Raw genomic sequence first — 11110 nt, 5'->3', positions numbered from 1 at the left:
TTAGAACATGAAGTCTACTCATATTCATTTACTTTCTAGTGTTATATCGTTAGCGTTGTTAGGTTTCCTTGCTTAGAGCCTATTTGGCCAAGTTTTTGGGAGGCCAAAAGTACTTTTTTTCCCCAAAAAAGTACTTTTAAAAAATTTCAATTGTTTGGCCAATAAAGAAAAGTACTTTTTGCCAGCAGCAGAAGCAGTTTTTCTGCTTTTGGGAAGAAACAGAAAATTTTAGCTTCTTCTAAGAAGCAGAAGCAGAAGTAGAAAATTAATTTATTCAAGACAAAACTATCCTCACCATAAATTTATACTTTTCAAATTATCTCTTACTAATTTAAGTTTTTTCTTTTCATTTTTGTTTCTAGTATTTACCATCCTATTAAAATTAAAGATATCATATATATGAATCATATTGTAACTTTTCAAATTTTTTATTGACTTTTCTTGTTTTTGATCTTTTCTTTCTGTAATGTCTCATAAATTTCCAAATTATCTTCTTCTTTTTTCACACTAAAGCAAATTATCTGCATCTTCTTTGGATTATCAATTCTCTTCCTACAAATAATTATTTATATTTCTTCTATTATATGCTATTAGTTCCCGAATCTTTAAAACAGTTGTCAAATCTGATTTGTGAAAATGAACTAAAAATAGGTAATAAATTTACAATTGTATTGCATAATCTATCTATGTATTATCAAAAGAAGAAGAAAATGCATCCATATTTAGTCAAGTGGCAGCCTCACAATAGGCCAATTGGCATTTTAGGACAAAGTTAGTAAGGTTAGGTAATAATTAGTTTCTTTTTGAATTGATTTTTTTTTAAATAAAAATAAATTATATATTATGTGTTGTTAATAATTAGTTACTCTTTTTGAATTAGAATTTAAACATACTTAACTATTTCTTTTACGAATTTTTTTAGATATTTAAAATTATTTTTATTTTATGCTCAATGCCATCTTTCAAGTTTGACACTCAAAATCATCTAGTTACAACTACCATGGCTATACATAATTTCATCCAACAACATTCTTTTACCAATAAAGAATTCAACTATTACGCTAATGAAAACATTACTGTAGAGATTGATGAAGGAGATCACCCTTCTGATATTCCTTTAGAAATGCGAGGCAAATCTCCTACTAATATGGAACGTTGTGTGATAGAAGTAGTGATGAAATTGTTGAGAAGTATTATCATGTTTGAGTGACTTTACTTATTATTTTATGATGGATTATCAATATATAGTAATTTGTGGATAGACTTCTAATTTACACTGAATGATATTATTTTAATTATTCAAATCATCATATAAAAATAAGTAATTATACTGGGTAATATCATATACTTTAGTATAACTATATATGTAAGATTGATTAAAATCTTTAATATGTAAGTTTTACTTTATGTTTTATACTTTTAATTAAATAAAATAAAAAATAACAAAAGTCTCCTACAATAAATATTTATGTCAATTTTACATTTAATACAATTGTACGACCTTGGTACTATCCTTTTTGGTAATTTGACACTCAAAAGCACTTTTGAAACGATTGGCCAAACACAAATTATTTACCAAATGTTGCAAAAAGTACTTCTCAAATGAATTGGCCAAACACAAACAGTTTTTTTTCAAAACTACTTTTAAAAAAAGTACTTTTTAAAATAAGCAGATTTTGGCAGCTTGGCCAAACGGGCTCTTAGTATCCTAATAAAACATACATAAAATAATAATTATAGTTACAATTAATTTTACTTAACACTTATTTGCACTAATTATAATTAAAAAGGTTTACTGTTTGAGCTTCTTATTTTTTTTTACTTTTGTAAAAGTAAATATAGATAGAAAAGTTCGAAATTTGAATAGTTTTATACTGAAATAAACAGATAAAAATTGAAATTTTCAATGGCCACCGAAGCAATCTACTACCTATTATAATTTCTAAGCCTTATGTTTTCTTTTCTCAAAAAAGAAAATATTTTGTTTAGTTTTTTTCATGCTTATAGCGTGCATTAGGACTCATTACATAGAAGTTCAAACAAGGAATATTTAATATGTAAAATTTTAGTTGCTTTGGAACTCCAAAGTATGAAAGTAATGTACAAAATTTAGTTTAGAACTCCTAAATATTAAAAAAATAATTAAATAACTATTCTATCTAATGTAATATTATTTTTTACATTTCGCTAAGGGATTTCATGCTTTTTATATAATGTGTGTGCGCGCGTATACATACACATTTAGGGTTGTGCGGTTTTATGTCATTACATGACTTTAATTGTACACGAACTATTTACTTTGTAAGATAAGAATAGAAGTCTGTAAAATACGTATTAATTGTTTATCGTTGAGACAAATTTACGTGCTTCGATGAAATTTGTATCTTCTCTATGATGCTTCGTGATGGACTGATGATCTCCTATAAATTATTTGCTTATCACGTTAAGCATCTTACATGTATGGATTTATTTCAATTAGTATACTTTATATAATGTAAAATATTGATAAATTTAAACTCTTAGATAGTAGGATTTCGTACCTAGTTTAATAACGAAAGATATTATAGACAAAAATTTAGGTGATTCCAAGGTCCTAAATATTAAGAAAATGATTTAAATTACAATTTTATTTTATTTTTAAAGCGTAAAAAAAGCGAATAACATTTCGTTAAGGGCCTTCGTGCTTTTAAATATAGTATAAATTTGATGTATATTCCAGCAAATGCAACTTTAACCTTTTGAGTTTCTTTGTGATTCATTTTACCTATTCCACGAAAAAAAATACATGTAAAACCAAAGTCTGATGCAACCAAATGAAATATTTTATCTAGTTTTTCCTTGGAAAAGATCATATATGAATTGTGTTTCTCTATCAAAAAACTCATTTTTTTAATATTAAGATAAAATTTAAAGTATAACAAAAACAAGAAACAAAAAGAACAAAAGTAAGACAAGAAATGCAGGTAACTCTGAGTTGGATTTGTATAACTTGTTATCCAATATAATTTGACTAAAATTCCGACTTATCAATTTGAGGCAGAGAAGTTGTTGGGATATATCCTATTAACCGTGAATTTTGGTTTGGATATAGTATTTATTATGGAACAATTATTTATTCAATTTTAATAAAGTTTTAAATAGATCATATATTCGTTTGTGTCATTTACTTATATAGTAGATGATTTAGTGTATAGAGTTTAGCTTATACACGGAAGATTAAATCTTCGGTTCTTATAAGTATAAAGATCATGTTCGCAATCTAATGATGGAATTGGACAAACCATCAGGAATGATTGCAGCACAAGATTAAATATAATTTATCTTGATTATGGGAATGGTTTAATTCCGACTTCTTGTGCTAGTACATTTTGTATATATTGAACGGACCAAGTAGAGATAAGTATTTAATGCTGACTTAATAAAATAAATTCTCTAGCCATTAAATGTACTTATACTCTTAATTTTGATATAATTATTATTAGTTGTGTATATTATTTATTGTTTTGATTTATTAAAGGGCGAGATTCTTTCGTGAGTCAATATGCCTGGAAAGTTGGACAATAATGATATACATTGGCAAAGTAATAGTTAGTTGATGGAATCCGTGTCTTGGTCTAGAGATTGATGATACACCTTTATGAAAGCTTATAAGTTTTCATGTGTAAACCCTGCAGGTGGATTTTGTATTCGTCACATGAAATAAATTAAGCAAAAGTTTAAAGGAAATAATCAATGAATTAAATTGTCAGTAATTTAATTTATCCGATTAGTATCTGAATCTTAACATGGGGAGTTAAATAAGGTTTAATGGAAGAATTTCAAAATTGAACTGAGGAGTGCAGTTACGAATTTTTAGTGGAATAATTCGTAATTTATTATGGTAGCATTAATTCGGATATTTCGAATTAAGTCCATAATATGAAGCCTCGTTAATTAAATACTGCGGTCCCTGCTGTGACCGAATAATTAGGAATTAAATGAAATTATATTTCTTGGTGGAAAAATAAGACACAACAGGTTTAGGAAAAGGCTTTAAACCCTAAAACATGTGGCTATATAAAGGGGTCTTATTCCATAAGGAGGCAATGGTTTTTGTGATGACCCTAAAGGTCATCACTTGTTTTTAAATTTAATTCTGTGTTTTCGAGGCCTTGAAAACCTCTTTCAGCCTCACCTCGATTTGCGTGCGCTATCCGGACGCGTAGCCGGAAAGCTTAAATATGAAAATCTGTGAAAAATGGTAAAATTTGGTTATAAAATGAGTTATTTTGACTCGGGTCAATGTTTTAGGTAAACGGACCCGGACCCGTGATTTGACGGTCCCGGAGGGTCCGTAGAAAAATATGGGACTTGAGCGTATGCCCGAAATCGAATTCCGAGGTCCCAAGCCCGAGAAATGAATTTTTGAAAGAAATTATTTTCTGAAATTGTTTAAGGAAATTGGAAATAAAATTTGATTAGAAAATGTTAGTATCGGGCCCGTATTTTGGTTCCGGTGCCCGGTACAGATCTTATATAGATTTAAGATGTTTCTGTGAAATTTGATGAAAAACGGACATCATTTGACGAAAAACGGACATCATTTGACGTGATACGGACCTAAATTGCTAAATTTGATACTTGATGAAGTTTGAGAAAAGTTCTTTGATTTTGAGGATTAATTCATTGTTATTGAGGTTATTTTGGCGATTTGATCGCATGGATAAGTTCGTATGATGTTGTTGAGTTGGTACGTGTGTTTGGTTAGGAGCCCCGAGGGCTCGGGTGTGTTTCGGATGTGATTCGGGAAGTTTTAGACTTAAGAAAAAGTTGTAGAAGTTCTGCTACAGGTGCTCAGGCCTGTTGTTCATCGCGATCGCGTAAGGTAAATGGGGACAGGGGTGGAATTGTTCATCGCGAACGCGAAGCCACAGTCGCGAACGCGGAGCACTAGGGGATTGCTCATCGCGAATGCGACTTGTGTGACACGAACGCGTAGTGTAAAATTGGAGGTGGGTTGGGATATAGTCGTCCTTCTACGCAAACGCGTACGCTTGTCCGCGAACACGTATGCTTGTCCGCGAACGCGAAGGTCAGGGGGAGTCAACCCTTCGCGAACGCGTGGTAGGACTCGCGATCGCGTAAGTCCACTTACTGGCAGCTCTTCGCGATCGCGACAGTGTTCTTGAGAACGCGATGAACACTGTCGCCCAGCACTTAAAACAATAGCCATTTCGGAATTTATTCAAAATTTCATAACTTCTTCATCTTAACTCCAAATTGGGCGACTTTTGAAAGACGATTTCACCACAAGTTCATAGGTATATAATCTTAGACTCATTTTCTTCAATTTCCATTAACACCCATTAGTTTTCTAGGCTTAAATCGTGTGAACAAGGGTAGAAAACTAGGGATTTGGGTAGAGTTAGGGCTTTTTGTTAATTGTGATTTAGACCTCGTTTCGGGGTCGAATTCTGAAAATAATTATATATTTGGGCGCGTGGGTGAATGGGTAATTTGATTTTGGTCCGAACCTCGTATTTTGACCAAGTGGGCCCGGGGTCGATTTTTGGGTTTTTGGAAGAATGATTAAAAAACTATAATTTGGCATTGAAATTGAATTGTTTAGCGTTTATTGATGTTATGAAGTCGATTATGTATAGATACGATCGATTTGGAGCCGAATTCGAAAGGAAAGGCGGTGTTTGAGGCTTGAGTTGGCTGTGAAAATTTGAGGTAAGTGTCCGGTCTAACCTTAGCTTGAGGGATTAGGAGTTGTGTCCTATTTGCTAATTGCTTCTTGTTGAGTACGATGTATAGGCATGGTGACGAGTATCTATACGTTGATGTCGAGCATGACCGTGAGTCTTGAATTGATAGATGTTGTGTTCTTAAATGTTACTACGGATGTTTTAATCGATGGTTCTCGATATTGAGCAAGATTTAGTTTAATTTCGTGGATTTTATTTATGATTGAGTGTTGGTACTAATTGAGCTGAGTAGGTGTTATACCCCATTTTAACACGGGTCAAATTAAAGCATAACATATTGGTAATTCTGAAGGTTTAGTTAATTAAGATAGTCGCCACCTAATTATTTTAACGGTGAATTATGACACCAATTTTAACTAAAGTAGTACTTAAAGTTAACTCACTTTTATGGTCTATTTAACCTTGAGATTATAGGTAAGGGTTCTAATTAATCCTATAGGGAAGGTTGTAAAAGCACCCTATGTGATCCGTTAATTACGATTAACCGGCCAAACTTAGGTTAGTTAATAGCTAAAAAAAGGTGTGAGAACGATATAAAATATTTGATGTGAAGTGGTCAAAACCTTTTATAGTAATTGAAAAAGGGTAACTTAAAAGAAATCCCAATGTACTAGGACGACTTTTAAAACAAGACAAATTTTATATAATTTGAAAATTTTGAAGTAGCAAAATACGTTAGATTCCAGAAAGTAGGCTAAAAATGTTTTCATAACGGAATGGAAATTTTATTAAGCTTATAACTTGAAAAAAAAAAAAAAAAGCCTTCATATGTACTTTAGAAAAATATTCAACTAGACTTAAGCATCTTGTGCTTACTCAACGCCATTAGAAAAAGATTTAATGAAAGGTTTTTTAAAGCATTATTTTTAAAGAGAACGAATTCCAAATTCTTACATCTGAAGCCTATCTTATGTGATTAAAATAGTAGTAAATCGATTATAAGAAACAAGGATAACTAAATACAATCATGCTAATATGAATTTTAACATATAATCTCAAAATAAAAATGAAGTCAAATCACACAAGTGAAGTTAAATAGCAAGAATGATAATGAAAAGAAAAGAAAGACGCCATAGGCGTCCCCAAGCATTTTGCTTGTTTTCTTGCTATCCGGTGAATCTATAGGAATCTATAGGAATATGAGATATGACTCCATGCTCGGGTTATGTTGGCGAGTCTTGCATTAAGACTGCATATTTGGCTCCAAGTGCATATGCAAAAAGAAAAGAAGAAAAAGATTAGAGAGGATAAAAGATCCTAAACAAATATTAAAATGAAGGAGAAAACAGTGGCCTCAATCAAGTTATTAGCTTGTACTAAATCATAAGCTCACAAAGGGATAAGGAATTTATTACTTCCAGCAACATTATACCAAAAAATTTGGAGAATTTCTTATTATTAACATATCTCCTACATACACCATCAAATGGACTTTCTATGTTTATTGAAATCTAAAGGTTGAACAAATTAAGTTGTCCTACAGTTGTTCCTTCTTGATCAGTGAATTATGGAACCTTGTTAACTCCTTTAAAGTGAACTAAACACATGCTATCTAATCCTTCCCAGAACATCTATTTCATGAAGAGAATACTGGAATTAAACCTATAGGCATAATCTCTAGGTGATGGAAGGTCTCATATATGGTAACTTTAATTCTATAGATCTGTCTTCACAGTTTTGGCATAGATCTCAAAGATTTGGATAAATAAGAATGTTAACAACATGTTTCTTCCGTTTTATGCATCAAAATTAAAGCGAGTGAACAGTGATAAGTTCTAATATACTCCAATGATCAGTGAATCATATTTTATTACACCGTCCACAAAATCAGATCCTTAACACGGCACCTCTTACTCCTAATTAGCTTTAAAAATAATAGCATTCTATGAACGTGCTTCCTAGAATGGAGAATAGCAGACAGCAGACACTAGACACCGGGAGAAAGGTCTTGTTACACCGTTTAATAATTTTTCTTCTTCTATGAATAGGAAAGTCTTAAGCATACTCTACTAAATCAAATTTCTTTTATTTTATTAGAGTCCTGATGTATAGATTTTACTATTCCTAAAGTCTTGACAGAGAGAGTTCAAAGAAATCACAGCAATTTCCAAGTTGTTCTATTGCTTAAAGGCATAAATTGTTAGAGGTGAAACAAGATAGCACATTTGACATAGTGACTTCCTATAGTCATTGCAACCAAGTATTGAAAGATTGTCTCCTTACTAAATTAGAGGATCCTCTAATCTAGACATATAGTAGCTAATTACTCTTCCAGTCATTATGCTTCCTACAACATTCGAACTAGGAAACAATAACTTACAATCATGTTTTAAACAAGACATGAATACATGAACAATGGTAATCAAAGCAAAGACCTAATATCAGTAAACTAATTTATTCACATAGGCAAGCAATTGACTTCTTATTTTCCTCAAGCTTTATGCAAACATACCACATAACTTCACAACTTTTACGCATACAAAAACTCTTAATAACGACTTCTATGGTAATAAACTATGACTCGTGTTTCGAACAAATAGACGATCATTTCAGATCTTCAAAGAAAAATGAGAATAAAGATTTCAGAGTTACCGACTATAGAAATCATAAATTGCTTTTCTTTCACAAAGGTTAAAAGGAAAGTCCTTTATCTCCTCCTTTTGAATTCCAAACATTAATATTTTCATGTAAGCATTTTATCAAATATTAGTCAGGCATGCTCCCAACAATACATATCAGAACATAATCACCTAAAAAACCATTCCTATCAGTTTTAACCACATAATTATTCTATCAAACTAAGGATAGACATGAGTAAAAGTACAACACCCATCTTTATAGTATTAAAATATGGAAACTTAACAGAAACTAATAAATCTTGAAACAAGCAGGCACGAAGTACCAAACGTGCTCTAATCAGAACCAAACAATAGCGAAGGAGAAAAATACGGACCTTTTGCACGGCAGCTAACTGAGGCGCGGATCTTAGATGCACTGTCGAACTCTGATTTCAAGCTCGCTCCTTCCTCTCGGACAAAAAGCAGATTCGACTAAAATAAATAAAGATAATCGATTTTATTCGAGGGTAAATACCTAACAGAATAGCAGGGGAGTCAAAAGAATGAAGCTTGCGGAAAATCTCAAATTTTGGGATGAAAGGGGGGCGGCTCCGAGCTTGGTTTTGAATGGTGAAAGCAGCGGCTGAAAACCTTCGTCGAAAATCTCTTCAAAGGCCGGTATTTATAGGCTGATTTCTAGGGTTCTTGGTTTAGGCGGGATTTCGAAATTGAGTGAAAAGCTATTGAACGTTTGAAATTTGAACGTTGGTGTTGCAGAAAATTAATTAACGTGCAGAGCTTCTTGTTCCAACATGGTAATGTCAGTCTGCCATGGCTGAGCAACAATGAAATTTTTATGAAGAAAAGGAAAGGAGGAGAAGAAGCGACTGTTGAGGAGAGAGTGAAAAAATTAAAACACTATATGTGTTTAGGTATTTCAGTCCTTGGATTAAGAGTTTATACGGCTAAGATTAAGTCTGGACTATTTATCAAAACGATGTAGTTTCAATGGGGTTCTAGAGTACTCTAAAGTTGGGTTAAAGTTGAGAATTTTGGGCTGCTGGTTTGACGGATTTGGGCCGGATTATGGGCTAAATTAGTGGGCTACCGAGGACTTAAGGGAATTTAGATGATTAGGGATTGCATTGGGTTTTAGGTGACTAGATATTGGACAACCCACTTTCTTCTTCAAGTCTTTCTTTGAGTTTTTAATTCTTATTAAATCTCTTAATTAATCTTATTAGTATATATTAAATATTAAATATTAATTAATTTATTCGATGCATTTTATCAAAATAAGACTTGCTATCATTTAATTTTGTAAAATAACTATTACATTAAAGAGTAAATATTATAAAGTATTAAAATAAATACTATTATTTAAATAAATAAAGGAGGAGATATACTTTTCGCAATGATAAGAATCATATTAAAATAAAAGTAATAACAGCTACAACAACAACAACAACAACAACAACAACAACAATAATAATAATAATAATAATAATAATAATAATAATAATAATAATAATAATAATAATAACATGTATACTAATAGTTTTAATAATAATAACAAATAGGTATAGTTTGTGTTAAAACAAATAGTAGAATAAGTACTTTATGTTATTTATGATATTAGAAGCTTAAAGAAATAATTTGGAAGAAAGGAGGGACAAAATTGGGTGTCAACAGTAGGAGTTGAGTTAGGATTGGTTATAGCTGATTCTCCCTTGCCGGGATGTTTATCTTGATATTGTTGCTCCCTTGCCGGGAAGTCATTACATTGTTTTTGTTCCCTTGTCGGGAAGTTATTATATTGCTTTTATTCCCTTGCCGGGATTCCTTGTGATTTTGTGTTGGCTTGTATAAGGGATCGGGTGGTACGCCTACCACGAGATATGATGAAATGGGATCGGGGGTACTCCTACCACGAGATATAATGAAATGGGATCGGGTGGTACGCCTACCACGAGATATGATGAAATGGGATCGGGTGGTATGCCTACCACGAGATATGATGAAATGGGATCGGGTGGTACGCCTACCACGAGATATAATGAAATAGGTAGCGGGTGGCACGCCTACCACAAGATATGTGAACTGGGATCGGGTTGCACGCCTGCAACAAGATGTGAAAAGAAAGTGAAATCTGCCTTTGTTTTCCTCATTCTTATTAGTGGTTTGATTTTGATTCCTTTATAGTTCTCTTGATATTTTGTTTCTACCTGTCATTCCCCGAAGCATGTTTCCCCCTCCCATCCTTACTTGTTTATTTCTGCTTTACTTTCCGCTGTATATTATACAACTGCACAGGTTTATTTGGTAGTCTGGTCCTAGCCTCGTCACTACTTAGCCGAGGTTAGGCTAGACACTTACCAGCACATGGGGTCGGTTGTGTTGATACTACACTCTGCACTCTTTTGTGCAGACCCCAGTGTTGTTGACTTTGGATCACAGTGGGATTGCTGATTCTTGTTCATCAGGCGACCCGAGGTAGTCCTGCAGGCGTCCGTAGGCCATGGCGTCTCCTTCCATCTACTATTCCTGTTTCTTTCATGTATTTCCAGAGACAGTGTTGTATTTATTTCTTTTAGACCTTTATCTGTAGTATTCTTAGACCGTCTGTGATACTGTGACACCAGTTCTGGGTAGTCGAGGTTCAAACAGTTGTATTAGATATTCGTGTTCAGTTAGCTTATGGCTTCTTTCTTCCGCTTATGTTAAATTACGTTGTTTAAATGTTATTATTATTATTAGAATTGCTAATGAATATAAAACGAGGGAAAAAGGTAATGTGAAATT

At 32.6% G+C, this 11110-nt stretch overlaps 1 long non-coding RNA gene across 1 annotated transcript; it reads right to left on the bottom strand.

Moving 5' to 3' along the window:
* Positions 1–6686: 6686 nt before the first annotated feature.
* LOC109211714 lies at positions 6687–9232 on the bottom strand. Its single transcript, XR_002065759.1, has 2 exons — positions 8704–9232; positions 6687–6939 (listed from the first exon to the last, which is right to left on the bottom strand). It is a non-coding gene; the product is annotated as an uncharacterized LOC109211714 (long non-coding RNA).
* Positions 9233–11110: the final 1878 nt, after the last annotated feature.

Source organism: Nicotiana attenuata, unplaced genomic scaffold (genome assembly GCF_001879085.1).
Source record: "Nicotiana attenuata strain UT unplaced genomic scaffold, NIATTr2, whole genome shotgun sequence".
Classification (NCBI taxonomy): domain Eukaryota; kingdom Viridiplantae; phylum Streptophyta; class Magnoliopsida; order Solanales; family Solanaceae; genus Nicotiana; species Nicotiana attenuata.
This window is presented reverse-complemented; position numbering and strand designations above follow the sequence as displayed.